Below are 24,497 nucleotides of genomic sequence, written 5' to 3' on the forward strand. Positions count from 1 at the left end.
GACATCACTGTTATGACATATACCAAGTCTCATATTAATACGCAAAAGTTTTGCGAAGATACAGGCTCAAACACATTTTGGCGTGCCTGCCCTCGCATTCTTTGATGCGTTATAAGACAACGGATAGGTCTACCGAAAAGCTTTTGATAACTTTTTGTCTGGAGTGTCTCTAGATGATGCGTACCAAAAATCAAGCCAATCACTCGAGCGCTCTAGGAGGAGTTCGAAAAAGTAGGTGTTCAATATAATTCAAAATGGCCGACAGGAAGTAGGTTTGACTCAGACATATTTGGTACAGTCGGACTCAGCATGAGCCAATGAATCAATAGAGTGAAGTCTTATGTCAGTGTGGCAATTTAATCAAATGATATAAAGATTTTAAAATTTCTTTTTACATATCCTGACCACTAGGTGGCGCCGTCCTAAAGATTTATAGGTGCGCTCAGAACATGTCACTGATGAACCATGCCAAATTTCGTAGCGATACGCCATTCTGTTTCTGAAATACTGAACTTAATGAGAAAATTCAAAATGGCCGACACCCAAAATGGCCGACCGAAAACCGTTTGGTATCGTTTGACTCGGCATGCCTCAAGGAATCTAACAAGACCACCTTCATGATTTTAGACTCAAGTTTGAAGTAGTTATAAGCGAAAATATGCATTTTTCGAATCTCGTGACCACTAGGTGGCGCTGTGACGAAACGTTGCAGGCACCCTCAGGTCATGACTGTTATGACATATACCAAGTTTCGTGTCAATACACCAAAGTTTTGCGAAGATACAGCCTCACGTCCGTTTTGGCGTGCTCGCCGCCATATATGTTGTCTGTTTATATGAGAACGCATTGGTCTATTAAAAAGCTTTTGATAACTTTTTGTCTGGGGTGTCTCTAGATGCTACATACCAAAAATCAAGCCAATCACACGAGCGCTCTAGGAGGAGTTCGAAAAAGTAGGTGTTCAATATAATTCAAAATGGCCGACAGGAAGTAGGTTTGACTCAGACATATTTGGTACAGTCGGACTCAGCACGAGCCAAGGAATCAATAGAGTGAAGTCTTATGTCATCAGTGTTGGGGAAAGTTACTTTTAAAAGTAATGCATTACAATATTAAGTTACTCCCCAAAAAAGTAACTAATTGCATTACTTAGTTACTTTTCATGGAAAGTAATGCTTACGTTACTTTTAGTTACTTTTGCGTTACTTTTTCGTGGCTAAAGCTTGATCTCTTTCAGGCCTTGCAGGTGTTTTTATGACTGAAAAGTTCTGCATTCAGAAATTGCATATTACATCACAAAAATGTTTAGCTCTGGCTTGCCATCTCAGTTTCTGACTCAAACTATTTCCTCACAGGCACAGAGAGTGCATACATTTAGTTTAATTCAGTACATATTTTTTAATCAAATTAATTAAACTAAAAAAGTAACTTGAGTTACTTTTTTGAAAAAGTAACTCAAATATTAATGTGTACATTTAAAAAGTAATGCGTTACTTTACTCGTTACTTCAGAAAAGTAATATTATTACGTAACTCAAGTTACTTGTAATGCGTTACCCCCAACACTGTATGTCATAGTGGCAATTTAATCAAATGATATAAAGTTTTATGACTGTGATGACACATACCAAATTTAGTGTAAATACAATAAAGCAATACGGAGATATAGCCTTAAATGACTTGACCACTAGGGGGCACTGACCAAACAATAAATTGTGACTCAGGTCTTGATTGTGATGACACCCACCAAATTTGGTGTAAATACGATAAAGAGATGCAGAGATATAGCTTCAAATCTCTTGACCAGTAGGGGGCGCCGAAAAGTTTACAAGTCCTCCCAGAACATGTTGCTGATGAATCATACCAATTTTCATAACAATACGCAATTGCGTTTCTGAAATACTTGAACTTAAAGAAAAAATTCAAAATGGCCAACACACAAAATGGCCGACCAAAAACCATTTGGTATCGTTTGACTCGGCATGCCTCACGAAATCTAACAAGACCGGTCTCATAATTTTACATTCAAGTTTGCAGTAGTTATAAGCAAAAATAGACATTTTTATATCTCGTGACCAGTAGGGGGCAGTGTGACGAAATGGTGCATGCACCCTCAGGTCATCACTGTTATGACATTCACCAAGTCTCATATTAATACACAAAAGTTTTGCGAAGATACAGGCTCAAACACATTTTGGCGTGCTCGCCCTCGCATTCTTTGATGCGTTATACGACAACGGATAGGTCTACGGAAAAGCTTTTGATAACTTTTTGTCTAGAGTGTCCCTAGATGATGCATACCAAAAATCAAGCCAATCACACGAGTGCTCTAGGAGGAGTTCGAAAAAGTAGGTGTTCAATATAATTCAAAATGGCCGACAGGAAGTAGGTTTGACTCAGACATATTTGGTACAGTCGGACTCAGCATGAGCCAAGGAATCAATAGAGTGAAGTCTTATGTCATAGTGGCAATTTAATCAAATGATATAAAGATTTTAAACAATTTCTTTACATATCCTGACCACTAGGTGGCGCCGTCCTAAAGATTTATAGGTGCGCTCAGAACATGTCACTGATGAACCATGCCAAATTTCGTTAGCAATACGCCATTCTGTTTGTGAAATACTGAACTTAATGAGAAAATTCAAAATGGCCGACACCCAAAATGGCCGACCGAAAACCGTTTGGTATCGTTTGACTCGGCATGCCTCAAGGAATCTAACAAGACCACCTTCAAGATTTTAGACTCAAGTTTGAAGTAGTTATAAGCGAAAATAGGCATTTTTCGAATCTCGTGACCACTAGGTGGCGCTGTGACGAAACGTTGCAGGCACCCTCAGGTCATGACTGTAATGACATATACCAAGTTTCGTGTCGATACAATAAAGTTTTGCGAAGATAAGGCCTCACGTCCGTTTTGGCGTGCTCGCCGCCATATATGTTGTCAATTTATATGAGAACGCATTGGTCTATCAAAAAGCTTTTGATAACTTTTTGTCTTGGGTGTCTCTAGATGCTACATACCAAAGGACATGCAAATCGGACAAACGGTCTAGGAGGAGTTCGAAAAAGTAGGTTTTACGAAAAATTCAAAATGGCGGAAAGATGTGCATAACACAAATGACATCAATGTGTGCATTTGAATCATCATGAGCCAAGGATTCAGAGGAAACAAGAATTTAGTTTCTAGGACTCACGGGTCAGAAGTTATGAGCATGAACATAAGTGGATTTTTGGACTGTTGGTGGCGCTAGAGGGTTTGAGTCAGACACACCAATGTTGCTATAGTAACTTCTAAGACCGTCCTCTACATGTGTGCCAAATTTCATAACTTTCCTATGTACGGTTCTATGGGCTGCCATTGACTTCAATGGCGGAAGAACAAGAAGAAGAATAATATATAATAATAATAATAAGAAAACTAACAATAACAATAGGGTTCTACGCCCCTTCGGGGCTTGACCCCTAATAATAATTATTATAAAAAGAAAACTAACAAATACAATAGGGTTCTACGCCCCTTCGGGGCTTGACCCCTAAATATAGCTGCAAGCAGCAATGCCGGGGTCAAGCCGAAAAGGGCACAAAAGGATGTAAAATTGAGATTGGATAAGCAGATTGAAGAACCTAGGTAAACCTAATAATTTTAGATGAAAAAACAAAAAAGTAATCAACAAAAATAATTTAAGTTCTTGACTACTGCAATCGTCCTTCTGTTATTGACAATCATGGAACATTAGAGCACTGAAGGGCATGTGCGTGGTGTTTGCAGTTGCAAAACATGGGTCACATCATGTTACAACAAGTTTAATTAATCAAACGAGACCATCCCCGTGTCTCTACGATGTTCTGATGCAGAGATATAGCTTTTGCAAAAACGGTCGATAAGGTATTCTCAATGGTTGCTGGGGAGTGAATTGGCAAACACCAGTGATTATAGTCAAAGCCATGAAAGGAATAATCCATGATGACTCGTGGTTTTAGATGTGTTGTTGCAGTAGTTTTAGGCAAAAATACCATATTCTATCTCAAAACCAGTAGGTCGCGCAATGACAAAATTGTGCATGCAACATCAGGTCATGATTGTTTTACATCTAGCTAGTTTTATGTCTATACACTTTAGTTTAGTGAAGAAACAGTTGTATGACCATAGGGCTGGCTTGTTATCAAAGGTTTTGTTCAATTATAAGGCCATCTAGTGGTGCAAGCATACAATTTTTTTTGTGTAGCCTCAGAATGTGCTCATGCATCAGCGTATCAAATCTGGTGAAAAAATCTCTTTTCGTTACGAAGTTACAACCATTTATGTGTAAAAAACACAAAATTTGAAGGTAATTTTTCGTTTTTTGCAATTTTCGGCCATTTCTGATGAAAATTTTAATATAACACCAATAGAACTTTTTGTTCAGAAGGTAAGGTTAGTTTCTTCCTATGGTGTTTTCGAGTCGATCGGAAAAACGTTCGCGGAGATATTCACGCGTGTTTTTTAAGCGCTATTTTGCTGCGCAGGGTTAATCGTAAGGCGAATTCTGGCATGTTTGGTATCGTTTGACTCGGCAACTATTCAGAACTCCAAAGAAGCAAGTCCCATGAAAATACGTCAATCGGAGCCAAAGTTATAGGTGTATAAAACATTTCTCTGGCCACTAGGTGGCGCTGCAACGAAACTATGCATGCACCCTCGGTTCCTGACTGGCATCTCAAGTACCAAGTGTCGTGTCAATAGGCCTAAGTTTGACGAAGATACAGCCTAAAATCTGTTTTTTTGCGCTCTACGTAAAATTCGTTAAGGCGGTATACGACAACGGATTGGTGTATCGAAATTCTTTTGATAACTTTTTGCCTTAAGTGTCTCAAGATGATACATACCAATTTTCGTGGCAATTGGACAAAAGCTCTAGGACGAGTTCGAAAAAGTAGGTTTTACGAATAATTCAAAATGGCGGAAAATTTTCATGTCGAAAAAAGACGCCATAGGGTCCAATCGAATCGTCTTGAGCCAATGAATAAGAGAAAGCAATAATTTTGTTTCTAGGGCTTACGGATCAGAAGTTATAAGCAAAAACATAAGTGCAACTTTGGACTGTTGGTGGCGCTAGCGGGTTAGACATAGAGACTCCAAATTTGCTGTGGGGACACATTGGACTGTCCTCTATCAGTGTGCCAAATTTCATAACTTTCCTACGTACGGTTCTATGGGCTGCCATAGACCGCAATGGCGGAAGAAGAAGAAGAAGAATAACTAATAATAATAATAAGAAAACTAACAAATACAATAGGGTTCTACGCCCCTTCGGGGCTTGACCCCTAATTATTATAATAGGAAAACTAACAAATACAATAGGGTTCTACGCCCCTTCGGGGCTTGACCCCTAAATATAGCTGCAAGCAGCAATGCCGGGGTCAAGCCGAAAAGGGCACAAAAGGATTTAAAATTGAGATTGGATAAGCAGATTGAAGAACCTAGGTAAACCTAATTATTTTAGATGAAAAAACAAAAAAGTTATCAACAAAAATAATCTAAGTTCTTGTCTACTGCAATCGTCCTTTTGTTATTGACAATCATGGAACATTAGAGCACTGAAGGACATGTGAGTGGTGTTTGCAGTGGCAAAACATGGGTCACATTATGTTATAACAAGTTTAATTAGTAAAAAAAGAGACCATCCCCGTGTCTCTACGATGTTCTGATGCAGAGATATAGCTTTTGCAAAAACGGTTAATAAGGTATTCTCAATGGTTGCTAGGGAGTGAATTGGCAACCACCTGTGATCATAGTCAAAGCCATGAAAGGAATAATCCATGATGACTCATGGTTTTAGATGTGTTGTTGCAGTAGTTTTAGGCAAAAATGCCATATTTCCATCTCAGAACCATTAGGTGGCGCAATGACAAAATTGTGCATGCAACATCAGGTCAAGATTGTGTTACATCTAGCTACTTTTATGACTATACACTTTAGTTTAGTGAAGAAACAGTTGTATGACCATAGGACTGACTTGATATCAAAGATTTTGTTCAATTATAAGGCCATCTAGTGGTGCAAGCATACAATTTTTTTTGTGTGGTCTCAGAATGTGCTCATGCATCAGCGTATCAAATCTGGTGTAAAAATCTCATTTTGTTGCAGAGTTATAACCATTTATGTGTAAAAAACACCAAATTAAAAGGTAATTTTTCGTTTTTTGCAATTTTCGGCAATTTCTGATGGAAATTTTAATATAACGCCAATAGAACTTTTTGTTCAGAAGGTAAGGTTAGTTTCTTCCTATGGTGTTTTCGAGTCGATCGAAAAAACGCTCGCGGAGATATTCACGCGTGTTTTTTAAGCGCTATTTTGCTGCGCAGGGTTAACCGTAAGGCGAATTCTGGCAAGTTTGGTATCGTTGGACTCGGCAACTATTCAAAACTCCAAGGAAACAAGTCCCGTGACAATACATTGACCGCAGCCAAAGTTATAGGCGTGTAATACATTAATCTGACCACTAGGTGGCGCTGCGACGAAACTGTGCATGCACCCTCAGTTCCTGACTGGCATCACAAGTACCAAGTGTCATGTCAATAGGCCTAAGTTTGACGAAGATACAGCCTAAAATCAGTTTTTTTGCACTCTATGTAAAATTTGTTAAGGCCGTATACGACAACGGATTGGTGTATTGAAATTCTTTTGATAACTTTTTGCCATGAGTGTCTCTAGATGCTACGTGCCGATTTTCGTGGCAATCGGACAAAAGCTCTAGGACGAGTTCGAAAAAGTAGGTGTTACGAATAATTCAAAATAGTGGAAAAATTTTCATGACGAAAAATGACGTCATAGGGTCCTTTCGAATCGTCTTGAGCCAAGGAATCAGAGGAAACGAGAATTGTGTTTCTAGGACATACGGACCAGAAGTTATAAGCAAAAACATAAGTGCAACTTTGGACTGTTGGTGGCGCTAGCGGGTTAGACATAGAGACTCCAAATTTGCTGTGGGGACACACTGGAGTGTCCTTTATCAGTGTGCCAAATTTCATAACTTTCCTACGTACGGTTCTATGGGCTGCCATAGACCGCAATGGCGGAAGAAGAATAACTAATAATAATTGTAAAAAGAAAACTAACAAATACAATAGGGGTCTTCGCCCCTTCGGGGCTTGACCCCTAAATATAGCTGCAAGCAGCAATGCCGGGGTCAAGCCGAAAAGGGCACAAAAGGATGTAAAATTGAGATAGGATAAGCAGATTGAAGAACCTAGGTAAACCTAATTATTTTAGATGAAAAAACAAAAAAGTTATCAACAATAATAATCTAAGTTCTTGTCTACTGCAATCATCCTTCTGTTATTGAGAATCATGGAACATTAGAGCACTGAAGGACACATGAGTGATGTTTGCTGTGTCAAAACATGGGTCACATCATGTTACAACAAGTTAAATGAGTCAAAAGAGACCATCCCCGTGTCTCTACGATGTTCTGATGCAGAGATATAGCTTTTGCAAAAACGGTTAATAAGGTATTCTCAATGGTTGCTAGGGAGTGAATTGGCAACCACCAGTGATTATAGTCAAAGCCATGAAAGGAATAATCCATGATGACTCATGGTTTTAGATGTGTTGTTGCAGTAGTTTTAGGCAAAAATACCATATTCTATCTCAAAACCAGTAGGTGGCGCAATGAAAAAATTGTGCATGCAACATCAGGTAATGATTGTGTTACATCTAGCTAGTTTTTTGACTATACACTTTAGTTTAGTTAAGAAACAGTTGTATGACCATAGGGCTGGCTTGTTATCAAAGGTTTTGTTCAATTATAAGGCCATCTAGTGGTGAAAGCAAACAATTTTTTTTGTGTAGCCTCAGACTGTGGTCGTACATCAGCGTATCAAATCTGGTGAAAAAATCTCTTTTCGTTACGAAGTTACAACCATTTATGTGTAAAAAACACAAAATTTGAAGGTAATTTTTCGTTTTTTGCCATTTTCGGCCATTTCTGATGAAAATTTTAATATAATGCCAATAGAACTTTTTGTTCAGTAGGTAAGGTTAGTTTCTTCCTATGGTGTTTTCGACTCGATCGGAATAACGCTCGCGGAGATATTCACGCGTGTTTTTTAAGTGCTGTTTTGCTGCGCAGGGTTAACCGTAAGGCGAATTCTGGCATGTTTGGTATCGTTGGACTCTGCAACTATTCAGAACTCCAAAGAAACAAGTCCCGAGAAAATACGTCAATCGGAGCCAAAGTTATAGGCATATAAAACATTTCTCTGGCCACTAGGTGGCGCTGCGACGAAACTGTGCATGCACCCTCAGTTCCTGACTGGCATCAGAAGTACCAAGTGTTGTGTCAATAGGCCTAGGTTTGACGAAGATACAGCCTAAAATCTGTTTTTTTGCGCTCTACGTAAAATTCGTTAAGGCGGTATACGACAACGGGTTGCTGTATCGAAATTCTTTTGATAACTTTTTGCCATGAGCGTCTCAAGATGATACATACAAATTTTCGTGGCAATCGGACAAAAGCTCTAGGACGAGTTCGAAAAAGTAGGTTTTACGAATAATTCAAAATAGTGGAAAAATTTTCATGACGGAAAATGACGTCATAGGGTCCTTTCGAATCGTCTTGAGCCAAGGAATCAGAGGAAACGAGAATTGTGTTTCTAGGACATACGGACCAGAAGTTATAAGCAAAAACATAAGTGCAACTTTGGACTGTTGGTGGCGCTAGCGGGTTAGACATAGAGACTCCAAATTTGCTGTGGGGACACACTGGAGTGTCCTTTATCAGTGTGCCAAATTTCATAACTTTCCTACGTACGGTTCTATGGGCTGCCATAGACCGCAATGGCGGAAGAAGAATAACTAATAAATATAGCTGCAAGCAGCGATACCGGGGTCAAGCCAAAAATGCCAAAAAATGATTCATACGTGATGACTGTCATGATTTAAGATCTAAGTTTGCATTAGTTTTATGAAAAAATAGCAATTTCTTTGTATCTTGAGACCACTAGGTGGCGCTGTGCCGAAACAATAGATGGTGCCTCAGGTCATGACTGTGATGACACATACCAAATTTAGTGTAAATACGATAAAGCGATACGGAGATATAGCCTTAAATGACTTGACCACTAGGGGGCACTGACCAAAAAATAAATTGTGACTCAGGTCTTGATTGTGATGACACATACCAAATTTAGTGTAAATACGATAAAGCGATACGGAGATATAGCCTTAAATGACTTGACCACTAGGGGGCACTGACCAAAAAATAAATTGTGATTCAGGTCTTGATTGTGATGACACCCACCAAATTTGGTGTAAATACGATAAAGAGATGCAGAGATATAGCTTCAAATCTCTTGACCACTAGGGGGCGCCGAAACGTTTACAAGTCCTCCCAGAACATGTTGCTGATGAACCATACCAAGTTTAATAACAATACGCAATTGCGTTTCTAAAATACTTGAACTTAAAGAAAAATTCAAAATGGCCGACACACAAAATGGCCGACCAAAAACCATTTGGTATCGTTTGACTCGGCATGCCTCACGAAATCTAATAAGACCAGTCTCATAATTTTACATTCAAATTTGCAGTAGTTATAAGCAAAAATAGACATTTTTTATATCTCGTGACCAGTAGGGGGCAGTGTGACGAAATGGTGCATGCACCCTCAGGTCATCACTGTTATGACATATACCAAGTCTCATATCAATACGCAAAAGTTTTGCGAAGATACAGGCTCAAACACATTTTGGCGTGCTCGCCCTCGCATTCTTTGATGCGTTATACGACAACAGATAGGTCTACCAAAAAGCTTTTGATAACTTTTTGTCTAGAGTGTCTCTAGATGATGCATACCAAAAATCAAGCCAATCACACGAGCGCTCTAGGAGGAGTTCGAAAAAGTAAGTGTTCAATATAATTCAAAATGGCCGACAGGAAGTAGGTTTGACTCAGACATATTTGGTGCAGTCGGACTCGGCACGAGCCAAGAAATCAATAGAGTGAAGTCTCATGTCAGTGTGGCAAATAAATCAAATTATATAAAGATTTTAAACAATTTCTTTACATATCCTGACCACTAGGTGGCGCCGTCCTAAAGATTTATAGGTGTGCTCAGAACATGTCACTGATGAACCATGGCAAATTTCGTAGCGATACGCCATTCTGTTTGTGAAATACTGAACTTAATGAGAAAATTCAAAATGGCCGACACCCAAAATGGCCGACCGAAAACCGTTTGGTATCGTTTGACTCGGCATGCCTCAAGGAATCTAACAAGACCAACTTCATGATTTTAGACTCAAGTTTGAAGTAGTTATAAGCGAAAATAAGCATTTTTTGAATCTCGTGACCACTAGGTGGCGCTGTGACGAAACGTTGCAGGCACCCTCAGGTCAAGACTGTAATGACATATTCCAAGTTTCGTGTCGATACACCAAAGTGTTGCGAAGATACGGCCTCACGTCCGTTTTGGCGTGCTCGCCGCCGTATATGTTGTCACGGTATACGAGAACGCATTGGTCTATCAAAAAGCTTTTGATAACTTTTTGTCAGGGGTGTCTCTAGATGCTAGATACTAAAGGACATGCAAATCGGACAAACGCTCTAGGAGGAGTTCGAAAAAGTAGGTTTTACGGAAAATTCAAAATGGCGGAAAGATGTGCATGACACAAATGACATCAATGTGTGCATTTGAATCATCATGAGCCAAGGATTCAGAGGAAACAAGAATTTAGTTTCTAGGACTCACGGGTCAGAAGTTATGAGCATGAACATAAGTGGATTTTTGGACTGTTGGTGGCGCTAGAGGGTTTGAGTCAGACACACCAAAGTTGCTATAGTAACTTCTGAGACTGTCCTCTACATGTGTGCCAAATTTCATAACTTTCCTACGTACGGTTCTATGGGCTGCCATTGACTTTTGGGTGGAAGAACGAGGAACAAGAATAACAATAATAAGAAAACTAACAATAACAATAGGTGTCTACGCCACTTCGTGGCTTGACCCCTAATAATTGTAAAAAGAAAACTAACAAATACAATAGGGGTCTTCGCCCCTTCGGGGCTTGACCCCTAAATATAGCTGCAAGCAGCAATGCCGGGGTCAAGCCGAAAAGGGCACAAAAGGATGTAAAATTGAGATGGGATAAGCAGATTGAAGAACCTAGATAAACCTAATAATTTTAGATGAAAAAACAAAAAAGTTATCAACAAAAATAATCTAAGTTCTTGTCTACTGCAATCGTCCTTCTGTTATTGACAGTCATGAAACATTAGAGCACTGATGGACATGTGAGTGGTGTTTGCAGTGGCAAAACATGGGTCACATCATGTTACAACAAGTTTAATAACTCAAAAGAGACCATCCCCGTGTCTCTACGATGTTTTGATGCTGAGATATAGCTTTTGCAAAAACGGTCGATAAGGTATTCTCAATGGTTGCTAGGGAGTAAATTGGCAACCACCAGTGATTATAGTCAAAGCCATGAAAGGAATAATCCATGATGACTCATGGTTTTAGATGTGTTGTTGCAGTAGTTTTAGGCAAAAATACTATATTCTATCTCAAAACCAGTAGGTGGCACAATGAAAAAATTGTGCATGCAACATCAGGTCATGATTGTGTTACATCTAGCTAGTTTTATGACAATACACTTTAGTTTAGTTAAGAAACAGTTGTATGACCATAAGGCTGGCTTGATATCAAAGGTTTTGTTCAATTATAAGGCCATCTAGTGGTGCAAGCACACATTTTTTTTTGTGTTGCCTCAGAATGTGCTCATGCATCAGCGTATCAAATCTGGTGAAAAAATATATTTTCGTTACGAAGTTACAACCATTTATGTGTAAAAAACACAAAATTTGAAGTTACTTTTTCGTTTTTTGCAATTTTCTGCCATTTCTGATGAAAATTTTAATATAATGCCAATAGAACTTTTTGTTCAGAAGGTAAGGTTAGTTTCTTCCTATGGTGTTTTCGAGACAATCGGAATAACGCTCGCGGAGATATTCACGCGTGTTTTTTAAGCGCTATTTTGCTGCGCAGGGTTAACCGTAAGGCGAATTCTGGCATGTTTGGTATCGTTGGACTCGGCAACTATTCAGAACTCCAAAGAAACAAGTCCTGTGAAAATACGTCAATCGGAGCTAAAGTTATAGGTGTATAAAACATTTCTCTGGCCACTAGGTGGCGCTGCAACGAAACTGTGCATGCACCCTCGTTTCCTGACTGGCATCAGAAGTACCAAGTGTCGTGTCAATAGGCCTAAGTTTGACGAAGATACAGCCTAAAATCTGTTTTTTTGCGCTCTACGTAAAATTCGTTAAGGCGGTATACGACAATGGATTGCTGTATCGAAATTCTTTTGATAACTTTTTGCCATGAGTGTCTCAAGATGATACATACCAATTTTCGTGGCAATCGGAGAAAAGCCCTAGGACAAGTTCGAAAAAGTAGGTTTTACGAATAATTCAAAATGGCGGAACAATTTTTATGACGGAAAATAACGACATAGGGTCCAATCGAATCGTCTTGAGCCAAGGAATCAGAGGAAGTAAGAATTTTGTTTCTAGGGCTTACGGATCAGAAGTTATAAGCAAAAACATAAGTGCAACTTTGGACTGTTGGTGGCGCTAGTGGATTAGACGTAGAGACTCCAAATTTGCTGTGGGGACACATTGGACTGTCCTCTATCCGTGTGCCAAATTTCATAACTTTCCTACGTACGGTTCTATGGGCTGCCATAGACCGCAATGGCGGAAGAAGAAAAATTTACTAACAGAAACAATTGCCAATATAGCTGCAAGCAGCGATACCGGGGTCAAGCCAAACATGGCAAAAAATGATTCATACATGATGACTGTCATGATTAAAGATCTAAGTTTGCATTAGTTTTATGAAAAAATAGCATTTTTTGTATCTTGAGACCACTAGGTGGCGCTTTGCCGAAACAATAGATGGTGCCTCAGGTCATGACTGTGATGACACATACCAAATTAAGTGTAAATACAATAAAGCGATACGGAGATATAGCCTTAAATGACTTGACCACTAGGGGGCACTGACCAAACAATAAATTGTGACTCAGGTCTTGATTGTGATGACACCCACCAAATTTGGTGTAAATACAATAAAGAGATGCAGAGAAATAGCCTTAAATGACTTGACCACTAGGGGGCACTGACCAAAAAATAAATTGTGACTCAGGTCTTGATTGTGATGACACCCACCAAATTTGGTGTAAATACAATAAAGAGATGCAGAGATATAGCCTTAAATGACTTGACCACTAGGGGGCACTGACCAAAAAATAAATTGTGACTCAGGTCTTGATTGTGATTACACCCACCAAATTTGGTGTAAATACGACAAAGAGATGCAGAGATATAGCTTCAAATCTCTTGACCACTAGGGGGCACCGGAAAGTTTACAAGTCCTCTCAGAACATGTTGCTGATGAACCATACCAAGTTTCATAACAATACGCAATTGCGTTTCTGAAATACTTGAACTTAAAGAAAAACTTCAAAATGGCCGACACACAAAATGGCCGACCAAAAACCATTTGGTATCGTTTGACTTGGCATGCTTCACGAAATCTAACAAGACTAGTCTCATAATTTTACATTCAAGTTTGCAGTAGTTATAAGCAAAAATTGACATATTTTACATATCGTGACCAGTAGGGGGCAGTGTGACGAAATGGTGCATGCACCCTCAGGTCATCACTGTTATGACATATACCAAGTCTCATATTAATACGCAAAAGTATTGCGAAGATACAGGCTCAAACACATTTTGTCGTGCTCGCCCTCGCATTCTTTGATGCGTTATACGACAACGGATAGGTCTACCGAAAAGCTTTTGATAACTTTTTGTCTAGAGTGTCTCTAGATGATGCATACCAAAAATCAAGCCAATCACACGAGCGCTCTAGGAGGAGTTCGAAAAAGTAGGTGTTCAATATAATTCAAAATGGCCGACAGGAAGTAGGTTTGACTCAGACATATTTGGTACAGTCGGACTCGGCATGAGCCAAGGAATCAATAGAGTGAAGTCTTATGTCATAGTGGCAATTTAATCAAATGATATAAAGATTTTAAACAATTTCTTTACATATCCTGACCACTAGGTGGCGCCGTTCTAAAGATTTATAGGTGCGCTCAGAACATGTCACTGATGAACCATGCCAAATTTCGTAGCGATAGTCCATTCTGTTTGTGAAATACTGAACTTAATGAGAAAATTCAAAATGGCCGACACCCAAAATGACAGACCGAAAACCGTTTGGTATCGTTTGACTCGGCATGCCTCAAGGAATCTAACAAGACCACCTTCATGATTTTAGACTCAAGTTTGAAGTAGTTATAAGCGAAAATAGGCATTTTTTGAATTTCGTGACCACAAGGTGGCGCTGTGACGAAACGTTGCAGGCACCCTCAGGTCATGACTGTTATGACATATACCAAGTTTCGTGTCGATACAAGAAAGTTTTGCGAAGATACGGCCTCACGTCCATTTTGGCGTGCTCGCCGCCTTGTATGTTGTCACTGTATACGAGAACGCATTGGTCTATCAAAAAGCTTTTGATAACTTTTTGTCTGGGGTGTCTCTAGATGCTATATACCAAAGGACATGCAAATCGGACGAACGGTCTAGGAGGAGTTCGAAAAAGTAGGTTTTACAGAAAATTCAAAATGGCGGAAAGATGTGCATGACACAAATGACATCAATGTGTGCAATTGAATCATTATGAGCCAAGGATTCAGAGGAAACAAGAATTTAGTTTCTAGGACTCACGGGTCAGAAGTTGTGAGCATGAACATAAGTGGATTTTTGGACTGTTGGTGGCGCTAGAGGGTTTGAGTCAGACACACCAATGTTGCTATAGTAACTTCTGAGACTGTCCTCTACATGTGTGCCAAATTTCATAACTTTCCTACGTACGGTTCTATGGGCTGCCATTGACTTTCGGCGGAAGAACTAGGAAGAAAAATAATAATAATAATAATAATAATAATAATAATAAGAAAACTAACAATAACAATAGGGTTCTACGCCCCTTCGGGGCTTGACCCCTAAATATAGCTGCAAGCAGCAATACCGGGGTCAAGCCGAAAAGGGCACAGAAGGATGTAAAGTTGCGTTTGGATAAGCAGACTAAAGAACCTAGGGAAACCTTATGATTTCAGATGAAAAAAACGCAAAAGTAATCAACAAAAATAATCTATGTTCTTGTCTACTGCAATCGTCCTTCTGTTATTGACAATCATGGAACATTAGAGCACTGAAAGGCATGTATGTGATGTTTGCAGTGGCAAAACATGGGTCACAACATGTTACAGCAAGTTAAATGAGTCAAAAGAGACCATCCCCATGTCTCTACGCTGTTCTGATGCAGAGAAAAAGCTGTTGCAAAAACAGTTGATAAGGTATTCTCATTGGTTGCTAGACAGTAAATTGACATCCACCAGTGATTATAATCCAAGCCATGAAATGAATAATCCATGATGATTTATGGTTTTAGATGTGTTTGTTGCAGTAGTTTTAGGCAAAAATTACCATTTTCTATCTCAAAACCACTAGGTGGCGCTGTGACAAAATTGTGCATGCAACTTCAGGTCATGATTACGTTACATTGAGCTAGTTTTATGTCTATACACTTTAGTTTAGTGAAGAAACAGTTGTATGACCATAGGGCTGGCTTGATATCACAGGTTTTGTTCAATTATAACGCCAACTAGTGGTGCAAGCAAGCAATTTTTTTTGTGTAGCCTCAGACTGTGGTCGTACATCAGCGTATCAAATCTGGTGAAAAAATCTCTTTTCGTTGCGAAGTTATAACCATTTATGTGTAAAAAATACAAAATTTAAAGGTAATTTTTCGTTTTTTGCATTTTTTGGCCATTTCTGATGAAAATTTGAATATAACGCCAATAGAACTTTTTGTTCAGAAGGTAAGGTTAGTTTCTTCCTATGGGGTTTTTGAGTCGATCAGAATTACGCTCGCGGAGATATTCGCGTGTGTTTTTTAAGCGCTATTTTGCTGCGCAGGGTTAACCGTAAGGCGAATTCTGGCATGTTTGGTATTGTTGGACTCGGCAACTATTCAGAACTCCAAAGAAACAAGTCCTGTGAAAATACGTCAATCGGAGCCAAAGTTATAGGTGTATAAAACATTTCTCTGGCCACTAGGTGGCGCTGCAACGAAACTGTGCATGCACCCTCGGTTCCTGACTGGCATCAGAAGTACCAAGTGTCGTGTCAATAGGCCTAAGTTTGACGAAGATACAGCCTAAAATCTGTTTTTTTGCGCTCTACATAAAATTCGTTAAGGCGGTATACGACAATGGATTGCTGTATCGAAATTCTTTTGATAACTTTTTGCCATGAGTGTCTCAAGATGATACATACCAATTTTCGTGGCAATTGGAGAAAAGCCCTAGGACAAGTTCGAAAAAGTAGGTTTTACGAATAATTCAAAATGGCGGAAGAATTTTTATGACGGAAAATAACGACATAGGGTCCAATCGAATCGTCTTGAGCCAAGGAATCAGAGGAAGTAAGAATTTTGTTTCTAGGGCTTACGGATCAGAAGTTATAAGCAAAAACATAAGTGCAACTTTGGACTGTTGGTGGCGCTAGTGGGTTAGACATAGAGACTCCAAATTTGCTGTGGGGACACATTGGACTGTCCTCTACATGTGTGCCAAATTTCATAACTTTCCTATGTACGGTTCTATGGGCTGCCATTGACTTTCGGCGGAAGAACGAGGAAGATAAATAATAATAATAATAAATATAGCTGCAAGCAGCGATACCGGGGTCAAGCCAAACATGGCAAAAAATGATTCATACGTGATGACTGTCATGATTTAAGATCTAAGTTTGCATTAGTTTTATGAAAAAATAACAATTTTTGTGTATCTTGAGACCACTAGGTGGTGCTGTGCCGAAACAATAGATGGTGCCTCAGGTCATGACTGTGATGACACATACCAAATTTAGTGTAAATACGATAAAGCGATACGGAGATATAGCCTTAAATGACTTGACCACTAGGGGGCACTGACCAAACAATAAATTGTGACTCAGGTCTTGATTGTGATGACACCCACCAAATTTGGTGTAAATACGATAAAGAGATGCAGAGATATAGCTTCAAATCTCTTGACCACTAGGGGGCGCCGAAAAGTTTACAAGTCCTCCCAGAACATGTTGCTGATGAACCATACCAAGTTTCATAACAATACGCAATTGCGTTTCTGAAATACTTGAACTTAAAGAAAAAATTCAAAATGGCCGACACACAAAATGGCCGACCAAAAACCATTTGGTATCGTTTGACTCGGCATGCCTCACGAAATCTAACAAGACCAGTCTCATAATTTTACATTCAGGTTTGCAGTAGTTATAAGCAAAAATAGACATTTTTTATATCTCGTGACCAGTAGGGGGCAGTGTGACGAAATGGTGCATGCACCCTCAGGTCATCACTGTTATGACATATACCAAGTCTCATATTAATATGCAAAAGTTTTGCGAAGATACAGGCTCAAACACATTTTGGCGTGCTCGCCCTCGCATTCTTTGATGCGTTATACGACAACGGATAGGTCTACCGAAAAGCTTTTGATAACTTTTTGTCTAGAGTGTCTCTAGATGATGCATACCAAAAATCAAGCCAATCACACGAGCGCTCTAGGAGGAGTTCGAAAAAGTAGGTGTTCAATATAATTCAAAATGGCCGACAGGAAGTAGGTTTGACTCAGACATATTTGGTACAGTCGGACTCAGCATGAGCCAAGGAATCAATAGAGTGAAGTCTTATGTCATAGTGGCAATTTAATCAAATGATATAAAGATTTTAAACAATTTATTTACATATCCTGACCACTAGGTGGCGCCGTCCTAAAGATTTATAGGTGCGCTCAGAACATGTCACTGATGAACCATGCCAAATTTCATAGCGATACGCCATTCTGTTTGTGAAATACTGAACTTAATGAGAAAATTCAAAATGGCCGACACCCAAAATGGCCGACCGAAAACCGTTTGGTATCGTTTGACTCGGCATGCCTCAAGGAATCTAACAAGACCACCTTCATGATTTTAGACTCAAGTTTGAAGTAGTTATAAGCAAAAATAGGCATTTTTTGAATTTCGTGACCACTAGGTGGCGCTGTGACGAAACATTGCAGGCACCCTCAGGTCATCACTGTTATGACATATACCAAGTTTCGTGTCGATACAATAAAGTTTTGCGAAGATACGGCCTCACGTCCGTTTTGGCGTGCTCGCCGCCATATATGTTGTCAATTTATATGAGAACGCATTGGTCTATCAAAAAGCTTTTGATAACTTTTTGTCTTGGGTGTCTCTAGATGCTACATACCAAAGGACATGCAAATCGGACAAACGGTCTAGGAGGAGTTCGAAAAAGTAGGTTTTACGGAAAATTCAAAATGGCGGAAAGATGTGCATGACACAAATGACATCAATGTGTGCAATTGAATCATCATGAGCCAAGGATTCAGAGGAAACAAGAATTTAGTTTCTAGGACTCACGGGTCAGAAGTTATGAGCATGAACATAAGTGGATTTTTGGACTGTTGGTGGCGCTAGAGGGTTTGAGTCAGACACACCAATGTTGCTATAGTAACTTCTGAGACTGTCCTCTACATGTGTGCCAAATTTCATAACTTTCCTACGTACGGTTCTATGGGCTGCCATTGACTTTTGGGTGGAAGAACGAGGAACAAGAATAACAATAATAATAATAATAATAAGAAAACTAACAATAACAATAGGGTTCTACGCCCCTTCGGGGCTTGACCCCTAATAATAATAATAAGAAAACTAACAATAACAATAGGGTTCTACGCCCCTTCGGGGCTTGACCCCTAAATATAGCTGCAAGCAGCGATACCGGGGTCAAGCCAAACATGGCAAAAAATGATTCATACGCGATGACTGTCATGATTTAAGATCGCTTGTCGCCAAGCGAACCTATAAAAATTTATTTATGTTCCGCCTATTGGGACAGTTTTTCATTGGGACAGATTTTTGTTTCAGAATTCCGGATCTTTTCAAAGATTCGGCTCTTTTGGCTTTGCTTCCTTAGAACAACAGCAGCTCTTATGGCTCCGGGTCTTCATTTACGATCACTGGGATACTTCTTTTTAGGCCAAATTAGCAACTGTGAATGGTTTGTTGGTATGCAATTGTTGTATCAATTGTTTTTTAATATAAAAGCCTTATTTTGTAATGTTTTGTTTGGAAAAAATACACAGATAGGCTAAGCCTATTATTTGACATTATGATAAAACTTTAAGTAAACAATTGAACAATTAACACAGAATTACAGCAAATAAACCTAATAAATATAGACAAAAGTAGTCTTTTTAGGTTTCACTCATGACTTAACTGTCTTCTTATTTTCGTTAAATGCCTTAACTTTCTCTTAACGCGCTTATATTTGATTTGATATAATGATTTGAGTGATGATGATGATGTGCAGCGGCAGTGCTGTAAGCTCCAAGTTGCATTTAACGATTCGCTGAGAATCCTGCTCAAGCTTCCAAGGTGGACAAGTGCAAGCCAACTGTTTGTGTCAAATAATGTATCCACCTTGAATGCTGTGTTAAGGAAGTATATCTATAGCTTCATGTGTCGGCTGAGGGATTCGAAAAACAGTATTATACGTGTGTTAAACAATGTTAAACTGAGTGACACTAGGTATAACTCTCGTTTCTGGAAGCGAGAGTTATACCTAGCACTGGAGCAAAAGCCTGTATGTTTTTTTAAATGTCTTTTTCCCCCTCCGTTCTTGTGTGTATTGTTTTTTAAATAAGTATGTTTGTATGTCTTTTTTATATGGATCTATGTGTCTGGAATAAAGAATAATAATAATATTTAAATCCGGCTCCCCCTCCTCTCTCTATCGCTTTGTGTACTCGGACTGTACCACTACACTGATTTTTGCAGCGTCTTTTCCCCTTTCTTCTTTAACATAATGGTATAGTCCTAGTCTGTCTTTCCATTTGATTGGACGCATCGAGTGCCACATGCAAATAGGTCAGAGCAGGCTCGTTGCAAACGATTCATCACTACTGTACGCATGCGTTGTCGTCGTTGGTGGATAAGCTGTTGTGACGTGTATTATAAAGTTGCTGGTGTTCTTAAACAAAGGTAAGTTATGTATTTTATCGGAAGTGATATCGAGATAATAAATAATAGCAATTGTTATGCAATGCTTTACACATATACGACGATGAATGTGTGTATTGAGTAGTTTGAAAACTCCGTCGACCAAATAACTAGGGCCTCCGAAATCCTACTGAAAGGCTGCTAAAACACCGAATGTTTCGAACAATAACAGTTTTATAGAAAATGTTAGTTTACGGAGAAATGTAATATGCTGGAAGTAAATGGCTGTTTAATACTGTTAGAGATCTGTCGCTGCCTTTGATGGTTAAAAGCGTTTTTTCTCCGAGTGAATGAAGCCTCTCCTAAAGTCTGAGCCGGACCAAAGGCCGGACTCGCGCACGACAACAAAAGTAGAAAAATAACTCTGTAAGCGCCAAATAACACCCCGAGACACCGGCGAATGAAATAACTGTAATAAGTCTTATTTATTTATGGCACATAACGAAATAATGTATCTGTGAACCTTTGAAACTTTAAGGTAGCAACTAACTTAACGGGATTTAAAAAGTTTTTTAAATCACGTGTGTAGGAAAACAAGTTGATTTAAAAAGGTTTATTATGTCTTGCTTATATCACTTGCCCACAGCGGCACCAACTTAAAACATTGGTTTTATATGTTCTTGTAATTAAATCAGTTAGTGTAGTTAGAGATAGAACAAAGAGTACAACTGAATGTATTATCTGCCTGAATTTACCGGAGTTGAACGCGCGTCACATCACAGAGCAGCAGGTGTCATATTTCATGTATTACTTTCAGTCTGAGGCAAGCTGACTGGCAGGAAGATGGCTGAAGGCGCGTGCTTACTCCTTTCTGTTATCATGCATACATACTCAGAATAAGAGGTACAAAAGCTGTCACTGGGACGATACCCTTTAAATGGGCCCTAATATTTACCATGTTTGTGGTGTAAGTTGTTCTTTTACGTTTTTGCATACATTTAAAATAAATACAGATATGGGTACATTTGTACCCATTATTATGCACTCTTCACAAATGTGTATTATTTGAAAGGGTACCACCCCAGTGACAGCTTGTGTAAATTATCTTCTGAGAGTGCACATACAGTAAACAACCTAAAATGGAAATCATAGAGCTATATCATAGGGCAGTTTCCTGACATGGTTTAGAATAATCCAGCACTAGGCCTATTACTAGGTTATATTAGGACATTTGAGTAGTTTTTTAAACAAACCTTATAAATAAACATTACTGGTGTGCGTCTTGAGCAAAAACAATGGCACTGATATATGTTAAGATATATAAGTGTGTTTAAATTAAGACAGATCAAAGATACATTTTAGTCTTGTACTAGAATAAGCCCGGTCTAGGAAACTGTCTCTTTATCTCTAAAGCAGAACATAAGACCAGTCTAAAATGAAATCATGTATTTTTAGGGCTTTCAAAAATTCAAATTAATCATGCCCCATAACAACATTTTAAATCATTGTGTTTGACTTAGCTTTAGAAAAGAATAATATTTGTTGATAAACATTTACCTTATTACACACCATATAATGGTATGTGTAAACATAATCAATCAACAAGTGTATTTTTTGTATATAATGTAATACAAGTGGTGCAGTGTTTAAAAATGAAAAAGAAAAGATTTTAGGATGTTATTTAATAATTATGACAAGACCATCATGTAATATTAGACACTAAAAACTAAAGCGGAGAAGATGATTACTAATTTTGTGCCTTATATGAACGTAATACATTAAAACCTTGAACGTAAATACAAAAATGAAAACGTTTCAGAAGTTTAAATTGTGATTCTGTAAAGCACAAGCAAACATGCTGAAAGAGAAACTACAGGTAGGCTAGCTAGTGGATTATATTACAAACCATCAGGACATTAAACATGGCCTTAATTCAATGTATTTGGATTATGGCTGCGCAAAAGATTGCCTGCGATTCTGATGCGTGTCTCATCAGTAAAAATAAAGTAAAACGCCATCATCTGCTTTCAGATGGAGTGGCATTTATTACACAGACCTGTGGTTCACAGAGAAGCTAGCCAAAAGCGCATAGATTATCGGAGTACATTTTTTTAAATTATGAACCCGATTTTGCCTAATTTCTCTGTGAACTACGGCTCTGTGTGGTAGGTGCTGCTCCATCTGAAAGCAGCTAATGGTGATTTAATATTAATTACCGAACCGACTTTACTGATGAAACACGCACAAGAACTGCAGGGTTTTTGTTGTGCACAGCCCTTATCCAAATACACAAAATTAAGGACATGTAAAAAGGCACTTGCCCATCATTTGCTGATTGGGCGATGCAAGGCGCTGCTGATGACTGCCGCAAGACTAGAAAGCTCTCAGAATATCAGCACAGTAAACTTCGTCTCCGATCGGCGCACAGGGACAAAAATAAATAAATAGCCTAAATTAAACACACAAATTATATAGCCTGTACTTACTGGTTTCATCCTGATTTACTACTTTGTAAAACTTATTCTGGCCAATATCTTCTATTTCTTTTGTTTTTAATTCATTAGTAGAGATGCGTTATATAGCGAAAGGAATGGTCATGCACGTTTCATCAGTGAAGCCGTTTCCTTGTTCAGTATTCTAGTATCCTTTATTGTACAATACTAAAAATGATAGTGTTGTTGTGCATATACATTATAGTTTGGATTTCTTCAGGACACCTGAAATATACAGCATAAAGTCGCATACATTTATTTCATAATCCTTTTATGTTATTTTAACTTGCAAACAAGCAGTAGCCAACAAAAGCTTTCTAAATAAGAAATCCAAAACACTTGTTGTTAAAATGAAAAAGTATAATTTCTAGATTCAGTTTAGCTTTTAAAGGGTTAGTTCACATCAAAATAAAAATTCTGTCATCATTCACTCCTCCGCATGCTGCTCCAAACCTGTATGAATTTCTTTTTTCTGATGAACACACAATAGGGTATTTTGAGGGGTGATGGTAAACGCACAGCAGGAAGTGACCATAGACGTCCATAGTAGGAAAAAATATTTTGAATAAATGATTTTTTGTGATAAATGAAGACAAAATTTGATAAATGATTGTAAGCACACAGTTGACGATATCCAGTAAATTCCATCATATCTTTTTGTTCCTACTATGGAAGTCTATGGTCACTTCCTGTCTGTGTTTGCCATCATTTCTCAGGGAACCTTCTTTTGTGTTGATCAGAGAGAGAAATTCATACGGGTTGAGAACAACATGATGATGAGTAAATGATGACAGAATTTTCTTTTTAAAGTGAACTATCCCTTTAAGTACACCAATGTTAATAAATTAAAACATTGTAAAAAAATGAAGTGTATATGCATAATATTTTTGTATTAACAGTTTCTTATTTGTTGTTATGTTTTTGCAGATGCCACGTAAAAAGGGATTCCGGAGATCTGAGGCGGCTAAGAGGCGCATGGCTGTTGTCAGCCATGTCGAGCCTCTTGTAAAAAGACCCGCATATGAGGTTCAGCCTCCTCTTAAAAAAAGTGCTCCTATACCGACAATTTATTGTCCCAAAACTGTCAATGAGAAAGTCCATGTGACTGCCAAAACTGCCAATGAGAAAGTCCATGTGACTGCCAAAACTGTCAATGAGAAAGTCCACGCGACTGCCAATAAAACTGTCATTGAAACTGTCATTGAGAAAGTCCATGGGACTGCCAATAAAACTGTCATTGAAACTGTCATTGAGAAAGTCCATGGGACTGCCAATAAAACTGTCATTGAGAAGGTCCATGGGACTGCCAATAAGACTGTCAATGAGAAAGTGCATGTGATTGACAAGGTATCTGCCAATGAGGCTGATAAAGTACTGGATGGAGCAGTTATAAGAGGATCGTTCAGTCAAGACGATATGCGATTTGGTAGTACAAGAAATAAGCAGTGTGCGGCTATCAGTTTAACATCTGTACTTCAGCACTGTGTAAAAAATGTTTTGACTTGGCAAACTGCAGATTTGGATAATGTACTGAATAAGGGAAATGACCTTTATGTTGTTTTAAAAAATACAAGGCAAATAGGAAAAGGCCAGTGTGAATACATATTGATTCCAGAACTTCCCAGAACATGTACGTACTGTGACAAATATTTTGAAATAAAGTTTGGTTCATCTTTCGGTGGCTTTACTGATGTTTTTGAGTATGATGCAGAAGTGGGAGATTTTGCAATGCCATTTCATGTAGCAGTGGAGCGATCGCTGCGTGATTTTGATGCTTGTTTGGTAACTATTGCTGCCAATACATGTGCAATTATAAAACAAGGTAATTTGTATGCCATTGTAGATTCACATGCAACCAGTTTCATTAATGGGCAA

General features: G+C 38.6%; 2 long non-coding RNA genes across 2 annotated transcripts in view; both read left to right on the top strand.

Moving 5' to 3' along the window:
- Positions 1 to 24,497, top strand: part of LOC141360818 (uncharacterized) — a 261,227-nt gene that overhangs the window by 77,760 nt on the left and 158,970 nt on the right. The window lies entirely within an intron of this gene.
- LOC141359593 (uncharacterized) lies at positions 18,827 to 24,298 on the top strand. The gene is made up of 2 exons (XR_012366112.1): positions 18,827 to 20,172; positions 23,550 to 24,298. It is a non-coding gene; the product is annotated as an uncharacterized lncRNA (long non-coding RNA).

This window comes from Misgurnus anguillicaudatus, chromosome 1 (assembly GCF_027580225.2).
Source record: "Misgurnus anguillicaudatus chromosome 1, ASM2758022v2, whole genome shotgun sequence".
Lineage (NCBI taxonomy): Eukaryota > Metazoa > Chordata > Actinopteri > Cypriniformes > Cobitidae > Misgurnus > Misgurnus anguillicaudatus.